At 47.5% G+C, this 18,244-nt stretch overlaps 1 protein-coding gene across 6 annotated transcripts in view; it reads left to right on the top strand.

Moving 5' to 3' along the window:
• Window positions 1–18,244, top strand: part of ABCC1 (ATP binding cassette subfamily C member 1) — a 151,224-nt gene that overhangs the window by 22,906 nt on the left and 110,074 nt on the right. The window lies entirely within an intron of this gene.

The following is an 18,244-nucleotide window of genomic DNA, read 5'->3' as shown; positions in this document are numbered from 1 at the left end:
CACTTCCTCTGCAAAATAGGAGCAATAGTACCCACTCCAGAGGGTTGGGGATGAAGATGAAATAACGTGCTATGTGGATTCAGTCTTCTGATGACTCTGAGAAGTAGGTATTGTCCTTGCCATGTGGAGGAGGAAGCTGAGTTTTCTTCCTATTCGCTTTGGAATTAACCCTTCTCCCTTTTCTGAAAACATCTTGCCGTTTATGTGTATGTCTTTGATGGCGCTTAGGGCTTTTAAAATCCTTTAGCCACTTACTTATGTATCTACCCACCCTACCTGCTGCACAAAGTTCTAAACTTCTTGAGTGCAGGATACAAATGTGGATGTTTCTGGTTCACTCCTGTTACAAAGTGCGGTTTAGTAAATGTGTTGCCTGGAGAATCCCATGGGCAGAGGAGCCTGGTGGGCGACCGTCCACAGGGTTGTAAAGAATTGGATGTGACTGAAGGGAGACACACGTGAATGAATGGGCAGGTGGGCAGGTCTTCAGAGTCACTAGGTATCGGTGGCAGGAGTGGGGCCAGATGGAAAAGCTGCTACGACAGTGGATCAAAACTGGGGCAGTTAAGCTTCTCGGGGACATTGATGAGCTCTACTGTCGTGACTGGGAGTGGGCAAAGGATGCTGCTGGCTTCAGCTGGGTAGAGGCCAGGGATGCTGCCAGACATCCCACAGTGCACAGGGCAGCCCCACAATAGGGAATTAAAATGGTCCCAAATGTCACTAGGGTGAAGGTGAGGAACCTTGGAATTAACCCTTCTTGAGTGCAAGATACAAATGTGGATGTTTCTGGTTCACTCCTGTTACAAAGTGGGGTTTAGTAAATGTGTTGCCTGGGTGAAGATGAGGAACCTTGGGTTAAGGGAGCAGATAATCTAGTTGTAAGCAAGACGGCAACAGGAAAAGACATTGCATTAATTTTTTTCTTTAACGAGAAAAAATGCAAACAAATGCAAACAAATTCCTTCTAGATGTGTCCTCTTACTGAGGTGATGAAATGAGGCGGGGAGGGTCTATGTATATTTATTAACTGGTTTTGAAGATTGTTAGGTTTAAGGACAGCATATGTCAGGAGAGAAGACGGCTGAGAGCCGAAGAATTGATGCTTTTGAGCTGTGGAGAAGACTCTTGAGAGCCCCTTGGACTGCAAGGGGATCAAACCAGTCAATCCTAAAGGGAATCAATCCTGAATATTCATCAGAAGGACTGATGCTGAAGCTCCGATAGTCAGGCCACCTGATGCAAAGAGCTGACTCATTGGAAAAGAACTTGATGTTGGGAAATGTTGAAGGCATGAGGAAAAGGGAATGACAGAGAATGAGATGGTTGGATGGCATCACCAACTCCATGTACATGAGTTTGAGCGAGCTCCGGGAGATAGTGAAGGACAGGGACACCTGGCATACTGCAGTCCATGCGGTCACAAAGAGTCAGAGGTGACTTAGCAGCTGAACAATAACAACAGTGCAAAGTGAAAACCTAACAGTTAAAATGATCCTGGGTCTTAGTCATCCTTTAAAAAAAAAAAAGCCAGCTTTACTGAGACATATTAATAGTTCACATGTCATGTAATTTGCCCATTTAAAATGTATAATTTGGCAGCTTTTAATATAGTCACGGAGCTGTAGGTCCATCCCCACTATCGATTTGGAACATCCCATCACTCCATTTGCCTATCTTTGTGTCCTTAAGAGCTGGTGGAGCGTATGCCCGGCGGGATCACATATGGCGGCTGCATCCAGTTGGCAGTTTGCTGAGACTCATTCTGGTGCCTGCTCATGGCTTCCACAGGTGCTTACGAGTGCCTGCCACATGCCAGGACCTGCAGGGAAGAAACAGGGAGTGGTACATCCAGGAGCCAGACCTGGGACTGACAGTCTGGTGGGAGAGCGGGATGCAGAAAAAGTAACATATAAAATTAGTAGCATCAGGGACTTCCGTGGTGGTCCAGTGGTTAAGGATCCGTTCTCCATTGCAGGGGATGTGAGTTCGATCCCTGGTTGGGGAACTAAGATCCTACACGCCAAGGGGCAACTACCCCTGTGCACTGCAACAAAGATCCCTCACGTTGCAACTAAGACCTAATGCAGCAAAAAATAAGTCAAAAAAATAAATATTTAAAAAATTAGTAGCATTCGATGGAGCCATGTGAAATGCATTCAGTGTTTCTTGGCTTGCATCCAGGGTTTGGCAGACTTTTTCTGTGGAGGGCCAGGTTGTAAATATTTTAGGCTTTGCAGGACAAGAGGCAACATCAAGCCACACCCTTGGCAAAAAGCAAATTGTCTTTTTTTTTTTAACATTTAAAAATTTTAAATTGTGGCGTCCATTCCTAGTTTGGGGACTGTACAGAAGCAGCAATCTGGGCGAATCTGGCACATGCACTGCAGTTTGCCAGCCTGTGACCTACCTGGTAATTCATACGGTTTATTTCAGTCATACATATATATTATTGTTGTTTAGTCGCCAAGTCATGTCCGACTCTTTTGCGACCCCACTCATTGTAGCCGGCCAGGCTCCTCTGTCCATGGGATTTCCCAGGCCAGAATAGTGGAGCAGGTTGCTATTTCCTTTTCCAGGGGATCTTCCCAACCCAGGGATCAAACCCATGTCTCCTACTTGGCAGGCAGTTTATTTACCACTGAACCACGTGGCAAGCCCACACTATCCATGATATATACTATATTTATATATGTTCCATAACAAATATAAAATGTTGAATAATAGATGATGTCAACAAATAAATCATATCTAAAAGAAATGTAAGGACAGAGTGTGGTGAGTGCCCAAAGGAAACAGAGTTCAGTGAGGGGTTTGTTTGAACAGGGCTTGGGGGTTGGGCAGGCCTCCCAAGGAAGGGATGTTTCGGCGCAGAATCAAAGGATGCCTCTGAGTGGAAGTCAGGGCAGAGGGAACTGGCCATGCAGAGGCCCCGAGGCATCGGGTGGTCCAAGAACAGCAAGCAAGGGTGAGAGCCAGAAGCTTCTGTGAGGAGTCATAGGCAGGGTGGAGTGGGATGGGGCTGTCGGTTGACGCTGTCCCCTTGGCTGTGGTGTGGAGGGTGGACTGGAGGCGGATCAGGCCGCCTTTTAGGAGGTTGGGGTGGCATAAATGTTTGTCAGGTTTGGTTTACATGGAAGCAATCACATACCTTCTCATGGTGTTACTCTTTTCTTTTCTTATTGTGTTATTTCTAGTTAGCTTTCAAAAGGATTTCGTATTTATCAAAAGGTCATGGGTAGGGAATTCCCTGGCAGTCCAGTGGTTAGGACTCCATGCTCTCACTGTTGGGGCCTGAGTTTGATCCTGGTTTGGGAACTATAGATCCCGCAAGCCATGTGGCACAGTGAGAAAAAAAAAAAAAAGTTTGTGGCTGTGACTTATTCCAGCAAATCCATATCCAGTCTTTTCACCTGCTTTTGTTTTTGTTTTTTTTAAATGTGACATGTACACCCGTGGCGGATGCATGTTGATGTATGGCAAAACCAATACAATATTGTAAAGTAAAAAAAAATAATAATAATAATAATTTAAAAAATGTGACTGAAAATTGAAATTCCATATGTGGCCTGTGTTATATTTCTGTTGGGCAGTGCTCAGTTAGCTTCACTGAGGTTTTAGTGACGTGTTGTCTGTGCTTCGTGACTCAGTCGTGTCTGACCCTGCGACCCCATGTACTTCAGCCTGCCAGGCTCCTCTGTCCATGGGGATTCTCCAGGCAAGAATGCTGGAGTGGGTTGTCATGCCCCATTCCAGGGGATCTTCCCAACCCAGGAATTGAACCCAGGTCTCCCGCATTGCGGGCCGATTCTTTACTGACTGAGCCACCAGGGAAGCCCAAGAATACTGGAGTGGGTAGCCTATCCCTTCTCCAGGGGAACTTCCCAACCGAGGAATCGAACTGAGGTCTACTGCGTTGCAGGCAGATTCTTTACCAGCTGAGCTCCCCGGTAAGTCCTTCACTGAGGTGTTAGTGACATACAACATGCAATTTGAAGCTGCACAGCATGACGACTTGATACATGCATATATCGTGAAATGATTACTACAGTGAGGCTCGTTACCACCTCCATCCCCTCACAGTAATTACCTTTTTTGTCTTCATTTTGTCGTGATAATTGTTAAGACCTACTCTCTTAACCATTTTGAAATATACAATACTGTATTACTAATTGTAGTCACTACCCTGGACATTAGATCCCCGGAACTTACTCATCTTACAACTGGAAGCATAACCTTTGACCAATATCTCCCCATTTCCCCCAGCTTCAGCCCCTGGCAACCATCATCTTCCCTATTTGAGTTCCATTTTTCTGGGTTCCACATATAAATGAACAGAGAGCACTCTCTCTGTCTGACATTTCACTCAGCATGATGCCTTCAGGGTTCACCTGTGTTGTCACAAATGGCAGGATTTCCTTTATTTATGGTTGAATAATATTTTACTGTGTGTGTGGATCACGTTGTCTTTACCCGTTCATCCATCGCTGGGCACTCGGCTCATGTCCACGTCTTGGCTGTTCTGAGTAATGCTGCGGTCGGTGAATGTGGGGCAGAGTGATTGCATTTTCTTCCAGTGTATTTCGTCATGCTTTAAGGACTCTATCCCCACAGAAGTCCCTGGGTCAGTGTTAATCTTTAGTGTCCTGATCTCATTGTGTGTCTCTAGGTTATCACGGGTACCCTGGGCCACCTTGTTTTCTGCCGCGGAGCTTTCGAGCGATCAAGGGAAGCCGTGTTGGTCTTCGGGTCAGGCTATCCATGTTTTCTTTAGCTTAAGGCGTGATTTCTAAGGGAATTCATTGTGTCATTGTTTGGAATAGCAAAAGGTTGGCAGTCACCCAAGTGGAGGGCAGTTGGGACCGTGCAGAGCGGATGGACTTATGGGGAAGAGGAAGGAAGAGTAACTTTTTACTATTTGCCTTTATATATATATTTTTTTTTTGGGGGGGGCTTCCCTGGTGGCTTAGGCAGTGAAGAATCTGCCTGCAATACAGGAGACCTGTGTTTGATCCCTGGGTCGGAAAGATCCCCTGGAGAAGGGAATGGCTACCCACTCCAGTACTCTTGCCTGGAGAATTCTATGGACAGAGGAGCCGGGTGAACTACAGTCCATGGTATGTGTGTGTGTATCACACATATATATACACACATGTATGAATTGAATTTGAGTCATGCATGACCTTTTAAAGTGAACTTAAAAATGAGTCAATGTTTTCTATCATTCCCAGCTCCCCTTAGGGGGAGGCAAGGACAAGCCCATCCTTCAGGAAGGTGTCGGAAGTGCCCTGGGCTAGCAGAAGCCAGGGCGTCAGGGAGCAGGTAACATGAGGCTGACCTTGATTCAGAGCAGGGCATGGGCAGGGGCCAGGGCCTGCAGGAGGGCGTGGAGGCGGGCAGGTGTGTCTCTTGCTGGGGGCACCCCTGTCCAGCCCTTGTCCCCTGCTGGCTCTGCTGTATGAGTGTCCTGTGGCTGCTGTAACAAATCACTGCAAACTTTTGGCTTAAAGCAGCACAGATTTATTCTCTTAGAGTTTGGAGGTCAGAGGCCAGAATGTGGTGCTGTGTTCCTTCAGGTGGCTCTTGGAGAGAGCCCCTTTCCTTGTGTTTTCTAGTGTCTTGAGGCCACTCACCTGTGTTCATTGACTCCTGGTCCTGCATCACTTTGACCTTGGCTTTGGTCAACACATCTCCTTCTCTGACTCCAGACCCCCTGCCTCTCTCTTTACCCTTGTGATTCCCTTGTGAGTCCATGGGGCCCACCTGGATCATCTTACATCTCAAGATCTTCAACTTAATCACATATGCAAGGTCCCTTTTGTCAAGTATGGTAATGCCCTCACTCATTCTGGGATTGGGAGGTGGGCATTTTGGCGGACTCTGGCCACAACAGTTCCTGGCACATTGTGGGGGCACAGAACATCTTTGTTGGCTGAGGGAATCGTTTGGTGAGGCTGAAAGGGTGGAAGGGACAGAGCAAGAGGTGGACCCCTGGCAGTCAGACAGGGATAGCAGGGATACTTGTTGCCCACCTGGCGTATGCTCTGGTTCGTGCTCAACTGCGTGTATGTTTACATCATCTGATTTGTGTTCCCAGTTTACAGATGTGGAAACTGAGGCTTAGTTGCTTGCCCAGTGATGCATGGTGGGGAGCTGAAACTCTGTCTGCCTGATAAAGGGGTTGGGGAATATGGCCTCTAACCTCGGTAAGGGGCCAGGATTCTATTAAAATGGGATTTCTCAGCCTCAGCTCTACTGACATTTGAGGCCGAGTGATCCTCTGCTGGGAGGCTGTCCTGGGATTGTGGACTTTAGCAGTAGCCTTGACGACCACCTGCGAAATGCCCAGCCCCATTTCAGGAATGACACTGAAAAGGCCTCCACACATTGTCAGATGTCTCCTGGGGGATAACTTGCGTCTGGTTCAGAACCACTATCTGAAAACATAAAGCGGATGATGACACATGAGATCCACAGTATCCATGTCACTCAGTGGAAGTCAGAATCCCTCCGATGGCCTGTGAGTCCTGCACGGCCTGCCCTTCCCCGTCTCCCACCTTCCTCCTTGACCGCATCTGTCATTACTCTTGGATCATATTGGCCTCTGTCTTACTGCTCCCGAATGCCGGATGTGTTCCTACCTCCGGGCCTTTGCACTTGCTGTTTTTTCTACTTGGAGTGCTCTTCTTTCAGATTCTTTCCCCAAACAGCTTACTTTCTTGTTTCCTTCAAGCCCTTACTCACCTGTACCTTGTCTGAGTCCTTTTGATCATCATCATCACACACAGACATTATATATGTGTTTTGTATGATCTGTAGTGTGTGTGTATCTGTATTCCCTCTAGCTGATGCTCTGTCTCCTGGCATCAGTCTAGACTGTCAGTCCCAGGAGGGTGGGCCCTTTGTCCGTGCCGCTTACTGCAGGGCCCTCGGCGCCTGGAGTGGTGCTTGGTGGATGGAGTGACGCTGTCTGTCCTGTTCGTCCCCAGACATGTTCCTGTGCCTGGCACATGCGTGACCCCTTACCGGTTCCTGGAACCTGACCAGATGGAAGCCTCGGTGAAGCCCCGGCGTCTGATCCGAGGAGTCTTGGCAGAGGGGTCAGGGGTGGATGGAGAGCACAGGGATAAGTGTGTGCTTTGCCGGGAAGGGCCCTGGAGAGGCCCCGAGGTGCTCGCTGGGCGGGTTGGGGTCAAGGCAGGTCGGAGCAGGCCGCCCGAGGCTGACACTCAGAGACCCGTGATGGGCAGGCATGGCTGTTTTCTTCTTGGCGCGGGAAGTGCTGTTTAGGCCAGAGTCTTAGTTTGGCACGTCTCTCATGTCCCTTTCTCACCAAAGTGTCCAAATCTGCAGCCTGGGTGTGAGGACTCAGCAAGGATTTTGGGGCTCTCCCCTGGGCAGGGCCAGGGCTTTCCCAGGCGCTGGGGGTGAGGGCTGGCTGGCGCCCCGCCCCTCCCCCCAGGTCCCTGGGCTTTATTCTTAGCTCTGGTGAGTCAGAGCCGAGGGAGGGCTTCGGCTCTGCCCACAGCGTGATGCTGGCATGGCTGCCTTCTCCGCTGCTGTGTCTGGTGGCGGCCTCAGGCCTTACCCGGCTCTCTTCCAGGACCGCGTGGGGCGCTGCAGGCCCCCTGCTGTCCCTGTAAACAGGATTAATGTCCTGAAACCCAGCAAGGCCCCTGACCTAGCTTGGACCTCCCAGCTTTCTTCCTCTCAAGCTTCCCTTTTGCTCCAGAGCTGCTCCTTTGCCGGGGATCTCGCACCCAGGACAGTTCTGCACATGGGTTTTATCCATGGCCTGTCGCCTCTCTCTCCACCCCCGGCCAGCCATGGTGGGCCCCGGTCCTTGGCTCGGTCCTCCCGATCTCGTTCCTCCCTTTGCTGGGGAGCTGATTCAGTCTCGGGGTTTGAATCCGGGCTCCACCAGGTGCTGCCCAGGTTCCTTACAGCAACTCTTCTCACCTCCGTTTGCCTCTGTGTCCCTTCCTGTAAAATGGGAATAATCAGAGCCTCCCTCACAGGGTGGTGATGGTGATGGTGAAATGGACTGATGCACATTAAACATGATACTTGGCGTCACAGTCAGGCTGCCATTTTATTACTGCTGTTACTGCTATTGTTGGGCTGACTGTCAACCCCCTGGGTTTGCACCCTGTATCGTGGCTGGTGGCACTGAGCCTCGAGCCTGTTCTGTAATCTCTCCATCCCAGCATCCCAGCCCCTGCTGCTGACGGGTTCCCTCCAGCAAGCCAAGTTCTCCCCGTCCTACCCCCTGCCCACAGGGGATCCGAGTACTGATGCCATTATTAGTCCTGTTGTGCAGATGAGGGGCCAGGGTGGGAGAGATGAGCTAATTTTCTGAAGGTTGAGAGCCAAGTGGCAACTGGATTTAAACCCAGGTTTACCGGCTCCAGGGTCCCCACGCTTTGTAGCTGGTGCTGCCGTTCGCATTCCTTTTATTTCCTTTCTCCTTTCTCCCCCTCCCTCTCTTACTTCACTTCTGAAAGGGTGGACAGGCACCGGGCTCTCGTCCCCCTCCTTGTACGTGTTTCCCCCATCTCTGAGCGGCTGGCTGCTCCTGACCCTTCCCAGACCCTCACCCTGTTATGTTCTGTCCCATCGCTTTCCCCCTTCACAGGAAGCATTGTCCTTTGTAATTATGTTTTGATTTGTGAGCTTATATCTTGCATGGACTGTGAGTCTTAAGGGGGCAGGGTTTGTGCCTGATTGATCCCTGTGTCCCCACGCTGAGCCCAGAGCTTGGCACAGAGTAGGTAGTCAGTACATATTCTTGTATGATGGAGTAATTGAACAAATGAATGAATGAAACCTTGCACTTGTGTTTGTTGATTAGCCTCTTGGCCAGGAACTGAAACTGGAGCCTTTTGGACCATCTCACCCTTTTGATCATTCTACAATAGGAAGGCCCTGGAATTAAGTCTCATTTCACAGATAAAGAAACCCAGGCCTGCCAAGGCCACTGCATTAGTGTAGTGGGGGCAGTTTGTCCATCCTCCCCCGCCCCCGCCAGGGGGACGTTTGGCAATCTCTGAGACATTGTAATTGTCATAGCTGGCTGTATATGCCACTTGCAGGGTATGTGACCTTAGTTTCTTCTGCTGTAAAATGGGTTTAATTATAATACCTGCCTCCTAGGGAGGTTTGGGGGGATTCAGTCTAATGTGTGCTCTTGGCCTCTACCGGGTGGAGGTCAGAGATGCTGCTCAACACCCTATAGTACACGGGGCAGCCCCTTGAAACAAAGAATGTTCCAGCCCCGGTTGTTAGTGCTGAGCTCGAGAAGCCTTGTTTTGGGGCAGTCATCAGTGACCTGAAGGAGGCTAGAACCCAGACCTTGAACCACGGTTCTTAACCATCACCCTGCATGGCTCACATTGAGGGGACAAGTTGTAGACGATTTCTGTGTCTGAGTCAGCACATTGCTTCTCCGTTTCGTACAGATGACCTTGGAATCCCCAAGGCCTGAGGACATCATGGCCTTCCAGGCTGCCTCTGGGGTGGGGCCATTGGCCTTGCAAAGCCCTTAGCGTTCCAAGAACCTGGCTGAGAGATGGTGGAGCCCAGAAGTTAAGAACTCAGGGTCAGATGGTGTGCGGGTTCAAATCCCCATGCTGCCTGCGTCTTCCTGGCTGTGTGACCCTGAGCCAGTTCTGTAAACTCTGTGAGCCTCACAGTTCTCCCCTGAAAAGGTGGCGTTTTCACAGTCTCGACTCTGCAGGGCTGCTTTGAGGTTTAAAGGGACTGATCTTTAGAAAGCATCGTGTGCCCAGTCACGTCTGAGTCTTTGCGACCCCGTGGACTGTAACCCACCAGGCTCCTCTGCCCATGGAATTTTCCAGGCAAGAATACTGGAATGGGGTGCCATTTCCTCCTCCAGGGGATCTTCCCTACCCGGGGATCGAACCTGCGTCTCCTGCGTTGGCAGACGGATTCTTTACCACTAGTGCCACCTGGAAAGTCCACGCGCAGGGTCTGGCATGGCAACTGTGTCCTAATAGAATAGGCAGCCCCTTTATTCCCAGCTCAGCATTTGGGAATTTCTACATTTAATAAACTCCCGCTGCTGCTGTTTATTTATGTGTGAACTAGTTTTGTTTTTGTTATTTTTTAGAAGTAATAGATGCAGAGTGAAAAAATTCAGACAGTACAAAGGAAATAAAACAAAAACTAGTAGTCACCTTCCTCTCACTAGCTTCAGCCCGACCCCCTGGAGATAGTCACTCTCCATGTTAACAAAATGTTAGCTTTTGTTGTTCTTGTCTCCTGCTAAGAAAATCTCCCTGCCTGGACAAGCATCTATATCCTCTTTGATACTAATTTTAAATGGCAATAGGGGTACATGTACATGACAAAAATTGCAAACAATACATTTTCTATGTACATAGATGCGTCTGCACTGAAATTCAGGTCCTTGGCTATTCATGTCACCTACAGGCTATAGGACTCAGCCTCAGTTTCTGTATCTGTGAGATGGGTTCATCTGTTCTCTAGGCCGTGTCTCCTACAGTTGTTTGTGATGTAAAGCACTTAGATCAGTCCTGGCACATGCTACTAAGAACCTTAACCAGCCCTCAGTCTTTCTGTTTCCATGGAAAGTAGAAGGCAGCACACGTATCTTCATTTGCTTCACGTCTTCACTCAGAGGTCTTCTTGGCCCAGAGCCCTTTCCTGTCCACCTGATGTAAGAGGAGCATCCAGCGCCCACCGTGATCCTCTGTTTCCCTGACTCTTCATCAGGGCGTTTGTTGTCTAAGCTTACATAGAGTTGTTTGTTTAGTAGCTACCTCTTGTAATAGAATGAAACTGAGAATGGAAACCTTATTTACCTCTGAAGGGTATTGGCACATAGGAATCTCATGATTAAGAATTGTCCATCGAGCCGTAGAAACCTGATGGTTGTAAGTTATTGAGACAGTTGAATGGGAGAACAGATGTTCAGGCCCCGAGGAACAGTGTGGTCCTGGTAGGTCCTTGTTACTGAACAGCGTCAGAGCGACTCCACTCCCCGATGCTGGTGACACTGAGCAGCAGTTCAAGTTCACAGTCATGCCCCCTGCCTGTTGTCTGCCCATCCTCCTCTCGGCAGCTTCTGTCCTGTCCTGAGGTCGGCAAGCTGGGTCCTAGGCAGGGCTGTTTCTGTTGTCTCCTCAGACCCAAACAACAACAACAACAACTCAGGCCCCAGCCAAGTATCTGTGAAGCTGTGTCGGCCAGGCCGGGGCTATAGGGGTAGCACAGCAGAGACCCTGGGTCTAGCAGAGGGGACAACTGGTACCCAGGCACTCCTGGAACAAGCACAGCTGAGCTGAAAGGGCCACTCAGCATCCCAGCAGATGGTGTGAGGTCTTGCCTGAAGCTGGCAGGACTGTGATGGCTTCTGAATCTGACCCAGCTAAGGGGAGTGATGGTGTCCCTGGACATCCATATAATGTTTGGGATGGACCAGAATAAACCCGAGGGCGTGGTAGGCAGAACAGTGGCTTCCCCACAGATGGCTATAACAAATCCCCTGAACCTGTGAATATGTTACGGTTATGTGGCCAAAGGAATGAAGATGGAGCTAGGGTTGCTCATCAGCTAACCATTGTCTTGGGTTATCTGGGCGGGCCCAGGGTAATCACCAGGGTCCTTATGAAGTGGAAGAGGGAGACAGAAGAGAGAACCGGAGAGACGGCAGCCTGAGGAGGACCTGACCTGGTGCTGCTGGCTTTGAACAAGGAGGAGTGGGCCGTCAGCAAGGAATGTGGGCGGCTTCTGGGAGCTGGAGAAGGTGAGGGAATGGATCCTCCCTGAGAGTCTGCAGAAGGAATTCAGGTCTGACGGCACCTTGACTTTAGCCTGGTCAGACCCATTTCAGATTTCTGACTTCTAGAACTATGGGGTGAAAAAAAAAAATCAGTGTTGTTTTAAACCATGATGTTTATGGTATAAATAATTTGCATCCGCAGTTGTAGGACATTGTTACAGGTAATTGGTTCTGAACTTGGTGGTGTTTGGATACGTTCACATCTTCTTCTTGGCCTAGATACCCTGTGGGTATAGGCATGTGCTCCAGAAAATCCTGTTAAAATTCCTACATTGCCCATCACTAGGAGTCGTCGTCAGGGATCGGGCGACTCAGTAGTCAGGCTTCCTAAATTTGAGTCCCAGCCTCATCCCTTACAAACTGTGTGATCTCAGGCAAATTATTTAACTTCTCTGTGTCACAGTTTCCTCTTTCACCAAATGGGGATCAAAACAGAACTTGCCTTCTGTGTAATCATTAAGAATAAATGAGTTTATTCACATGAAGTGCAGGGAAGCAGTGCCTGGCATATAGTTAGTGCTCAGTTAAAGCTAGGTGGTATTATTATCAATACATTATCATATTGAGTATAAGACTATAAATTTCATTTATTTTTATTACTGATATAAGAATTAAGGTTAGTGACAATAGCTCTTTATCAAGTGTTAATATATGACACTGAGCCCTGGACCCATAGCTATCAGTTCAGTTCAGTTGCTCAGTTGTGTCTGAGTCTTTGGGACCCCATGAATTGCAGCACGCCAGGCCTCCCTGTCCATCACCAACTCCCGGAGTTCACCCAAACTCATATCCATCGAGTCGGTGATGCCATCTAGCCATCTCATCCTCTGTCGTCCCCTTCTCCTCCTGCCCCCAACCCCCCCCCAGCATCAGAGTCTTTTCCAATGAGTCAACTCTTTGCATGAGGTGGCCAAAGTATTGGAGTTTCAGCTTTGGCATCAGTCCTTCCAAAGAACACCCAGGGCTGATCACCTTTAGAATGGACTGGTTGGATCTCCTTGCAGTCCAAGGGATTCTCAAGAGTCTTCTCCAACACCACAGTTCAAAAGCATCAATTCTTCGGCACTCAGCTTTCTTCACAGTCCAACTCTCACATCCATACATGAACACTGGAAAAACCATAGCCTTGACTAGACGGACCTTGGTTGGCAAAATAATGTCTCTGCTTTTGAATATGCTCTCTAGGTTGGTCATAACTTTGCTTCCAAGGAGTAAGTGTCTTTTAATTTCATGGCTGCAGTCACCATCTGCAGTGATTTTGGAGCCCAGAAAAATAAAGTCTGACACTGTTTCCACTGTTTCCCCATCTATTTGCCATGAAGTGATGGGACTGGATGTCATGATCTTAGTTTTCTGAATGTTGAGCTTTAAGCCAACTTTTTCACTCTCCTCTTTCACTTTCATCCAGAGGCTTTTTAGTTCCTCTTCACTTTCTGCCATAAGGGTGGTGTCATCTGCATATCTGAGGTTATTGATATTTCTCCCAGCAATCTTGATTCCAGCTTGTGCTTCTTCCAGCCCAGCATTTCTCATGATGTACTCTGCATATAAGTTAAATAAGCAGGGTGACAGTATACAGCCTTGACGTACTTCTTTTCCTATTTGGAACCAGTCTGTTGTTCCATGTCCAGTTCTAACTGTTGCTTCCTGACCTGCATATAGGTTTCTCAAGGGGCAGGTCAGGTGGTCTGGTATGCCCATCTCTTTCAGAATTTTCCACAGTTTATTGTGATCCACACAGTCAGAGGCTTTGGCATAGTCACTAAAGCAGAAATAGATGTTTTTCTGGAACTCTCTTGTTTTTTCGATGATCCAGCGGTTGTTGGCAATTTGATCTCTGGTTCCTCTGCCTTTTCTAAAACCAGCTTGAACATCTGGAAGTTCACGGTTTACGTATTGCTGAAGCCTGGCTTGGAGAATTTTGAGCATTACTTTACTAGTGTGTGAGATGAGTGCAAAACTATAGGAGATAAGTATTCTTAGCTATCCTATCTTTTTGCCTTTTCCTACTGTTCATGGGGTTCTCAAGGCAAGAATACTGAACTGATTTGCGATTTCCTTCTCCACTGGACCACGTTTTGTCAGAACTCTCCACCATGACCTGTCTGTTTTAGGTGGCCCTGCTGGCTCATGGTTTCATTGAATTAAACAAGGCTCTGGCCCATGTGATCAGTTTGATTAGTTTTCTGTGATTGTGGTTTTCATTCTGTCTGCCCTCTGATGCATAAGGATAAGAGGCTTATGGAAGCTTCCTGATGGGAGAGATTGACTGAGGGGGAAACTCAGTTTGCAAATCCTTGGAAGCAAAGCTATGACCAACCTAGATAGCATATTCAAAAGCAGAGACATTACTTTGCCAACAAAGGTCCATCTAGTCAAAACTATGGTTTTTCCAGTAGTCATATATGGATGTGAGAATTGGACTATAAAGAAAGCTGAGTGCCAAAGAATTGATACTTTTGAACTGTGGTATTGGAGAAGACTCTTGAGAATCCCTTGGATTGCAAGGAGATCCAAGCAGTCAATCCTGAAGGAAATCAGTCCTGAATATTCATTGGAAGGACTGATGCTTAAGCTCCAATCCTTTGGCCACCTGATGCAAAGAGCTGACTTATTGGAAAAGACCCTGATGCTGGGAAAGATTGAAGGCGAGAGGAGAAGGGGATGGCAGAGGATGAGGTGGTTGGATGGCATCACCGACTCAATGGACGTGAGTTTGAGTAAACTCCAGGAGTTGGTGATGTACAGGGAAGCCTGGCATGCTGCAGTCCATGGGGTCACAAAGAGTTGGACCCAACTGAGCGACTGAACTGAACTGATTCTTAGCTGTAGTCATAAGTGAGGCTTCAGTTCAGTTCAGTCAGTCAGTCATGTCTGACTCTTTGCGATCCCATGAATTGCAGCACACCAGGCCTCCCTGTCCAACACCAACTCCTGGAGTTCACTCAGACTCATGTCCATCGAGTCAGTGATGCCATCCAGCCATCACATCCTCTGTCGTCCCCTTCTCCTCCTGCCCCCAATCCCTCCCAGCATCAGTCTTTTCCAGTGAGTCAACTCTTTGCATGAGGTGGCCAAAGTACTGGAGTTTCAGCTTTAGCATCATTCCTTCCAAAGAAATCCCAGGGCTGATCTCCTTCAGAATGGACTGGTTGGATCTCCTTGCAGTCCAAGGGATTCTCAAGAGTCTTCTGCAACACCACACTTCAAAAGCATCAATTCTTCAGCACTCAGCCTTCTTCACAGTCCAACTCTCACATCCATACATGACCACTGGAAAAACCATAGCCTTGACTAGACGGACCTTTGTTGGAAAAGTAATGTCTCTGCTTTTGAATATGCTATCTAGGTTGGTCATAACTTTGCTTCCAAGGAGTAAGCGTCTTTTAATTTCATGGCTGCAGTCACCATCTGCAGTGATTTTGGAGCACAGAAAAATAAAGTCTGACACTGTTTCCACTGTTTGCCCATCTATTTCGAATGAAATGATGGGACCAGATGCCGAGAGGTTAAATAACTGGTCTAAGGTCACACAGCAAACAGAGAAGAAAATTGGACCTGTAAGAAAAGGGACAAGGGGACAGGTAGTTTTGAGCAGAAGGGAGGAGGGGTGATGAGAAAAGAGAATAGGAAGAAGAATGAATTCCAGAATTTCAGCTGAAGAGCTTATAAATAATAGTAATAATCAGTATTTATTAGGGCTTTTTATGATTCCCTGTGAAGGAGATGATAGTACCTCCATTTTGCTGGTGGGCTTTTTGAGCCTGGGAGGACAGCAACCTACCCAGCAGTATGCTAGTAGTAACGGTGTATCTGCGGCCTAAATTCACTTGTGTCAAATTCTGAATTGTATTGTTGAATAAAAGTTGACGCAGTGGATCGGAACTTGTATTACTAGGATGATTTGTGTTGCAGGTGAGAGTAAATTTATTTCAAACTTGTGTAACCGTTGAATTTATTGCAGAGATTCACTGGGAGGGCGTGCTGCAGGTGATGCTTGATCCAGCAGCCTACAAAACACCGAGCTCTACTTTCTTTCATCTCTGCCTTTCATGACATCAGCTTCATTTTCACACATGCCCTAGTGGTGCCACCCCTTCCCTCCACTGCCAACTCTTGATGCTTTCCTTATAAATGGCTGTTGTTCAGTTGCTCAGTCTTGTCTGACTCTTTGTGATTCCATGGACTGCAGCACGCTAGGCTTCCCTGTCCTTCACCATCTCCCGGAGCTTGCTCAAGCTCATGTCCATGGAGTCAGTGATGGCTCAGTATAAAACGGCTAAGACACCTGTAAACCCCATATCCTCACTCTGTATCACTGGGGACAAGGGAGCATGTGTCCTTGCAGTGATTGGATTGATTTGGACCACATTCTGGAGCTGCTGATTAGCAGACTTATTCCCTGGAGCTTTGCCCTAAGCATGTGGCTGACCAAAAGATTTGTGTAAGAACAAGAGCTCCCGCTGTTATCAAAGAAGGGAAAATATGTGTGGGCCTTGGACAACTCATATCCACTGCAGCATGACTTTTGGGAAAATGTCTTATCTTGCCTCGGTTTCCTTATCTGCATTGGGGATAACAGCAGTGCCACTTCTCCTGAGGGCCGAGTGATGAGCATGGCCCATGGTGCTCAGAACATGCTGGCTTCGAGCGGGCTAAGCGAGGTAAGAGTACCACGTGACACCACACAATAGAAGTTTTATGAACTCCCAAAGTTTGTGGGCTCAGCAGGCTTGGAGCGTGTTCCACAGATCCTTGAATTTCAATGCTGGGGAGAGAGGGACATAAAAGGGTAACGAACATGTCTTGCGAAGAAAAGCCTCAGTTGCAGAGATCAGGGGTGCCTTTCTTTCTCTAAGATTTTCTTGCACCAGAGCCCTGGAAATGCAGAGCCTGGGCCAGTGCTGATGTTCATGTTCTAGACTGCGTCTCCCATCACTGAACTTTGTTTCCCAGCGGTGGAGCTGAATGTGGCTCAGATCATAAACTCCTTATTGTCAAATTCAGATTTAAATTGAAGAAAGCAGGGGAAACCACTAGACCAGGTATGACCTAAATCAAATCTCTTATGATTATACAGTGAAAGTGACAAATAGATTCAAGGGATTAGGTCTAATAAGAGTGCCTGAAGAACTATGGACAGATGTTCCTGACATTGTACAGGAGGCAGAGATCAAGACCATCCCCAAGAAAAAGAAATGCAAAGAGGCAAAATGGTTGAGGAGGCCTTGCAAATAGCTGAGAAAGCAAGAGAAGCTAAAGGCAAAGGACAAAAGGAAAGATATACCCATTTGAATGCAGAGTTCCAAAGAATAGCAAGGAGAGATAAGAAAGCCTTCCTCAGTGATCAAATGCAAAGAAATCGAGGAAAACAATAGAATGGGAAAGACTAGAGATCTCTTCAAGAAAATTAAGGTACCAAGGGAACATTTCATGCAAAGATGGGCTCAAAAAAGGACAGAAATGGTACGGACCTAACAGAAGCAGAAGATATTAAGAAGAGGTGGCAAGAATACACAGAAGAACTGTACAAAAAAGATCTTAATGACCCAGATATCCCCAATGGTGTGATCACTCACCTAGAGCCAGACACCCTGGATTTCAAAGTCAAGTGGGCCTTAGGAAGCATCATTATGAACAAAGGTAGGGGAGGTGATGGAATTCCAGTTGGAACTATTTCAAGTCCTGAAAGATGATGCTGTGAAAGTGCTGCACTCAATATGCCAGCAGATTTGGAAAACTCAGCAGTGGCCACAGGCCTGGAAAAGGTCAGTTTTCATTCCAATCCCCCAAAAAAGGCAATGCCAAAGAATGTTCAAACTACTGCATAATTGCACTCGTCTCACATGCTAGCAAAATAATGCTCAAAATTCTCCAAGCTAGGCTTCAACAGTACATGAACCATGAGCTTCCAGATGTTCAAGCTGGATTTAGAAAAGACAGAGGAACCAGAGATCAAATTGCCAACATCCATTGGATCATCAGAAAAACATGAGAGTTCCAGAAAAGCATTTACTTTTGCTTTATTGACTATGCCCAAAGCCTTTGATTGTGTGGATCATAACAGACTGTGGAAAATTCTTCAAGAGATGGGAATACCAGACTACCTTACCTGCCTCCTAAGAAATCTGTATGCAGGTCAAGAAGCAACAGTTAGAACTGGACATGGAACAACAGACTGGTTCCAGGTTGGGGAAGGAGTAAGTCAAGGCTGTATATTATCACCCTGCTTATTTAACTTATATGCAGAGTATATTATCTGCATGAGAAATGCTGGACTGAATGAAACACAAGCTGGAATCAAAATTGCCAGGAGAAATAGCAATAACCTCAGACACACAGATGACACCACCCTTATGGCAGAAAGCGAAGAACTAAAGAGCCTCTTGTTGAAAGTCAAAGAGGAGAGTGAAAAAGCTG

The sequence above is a fragment of the Bubalus bubalis genome, chromosome 24, assembly GCF_019923935.1.
Source record: "Bubalus bubalis isolate 160015118507 breed Murrah chromosome 24, NDDB_SH_1, whole genome shotgun sequence".
NCBI lineage: Eukaryota > Metazoa > Chordata > Mammalia > Artiodactyla > Bovidae > Bubalus > Bubalus bubalis.
Note: the sequence above shows the minus strand (reverse complement) of the source record. Positions and strands in the feature narration are given on the sequence as shown.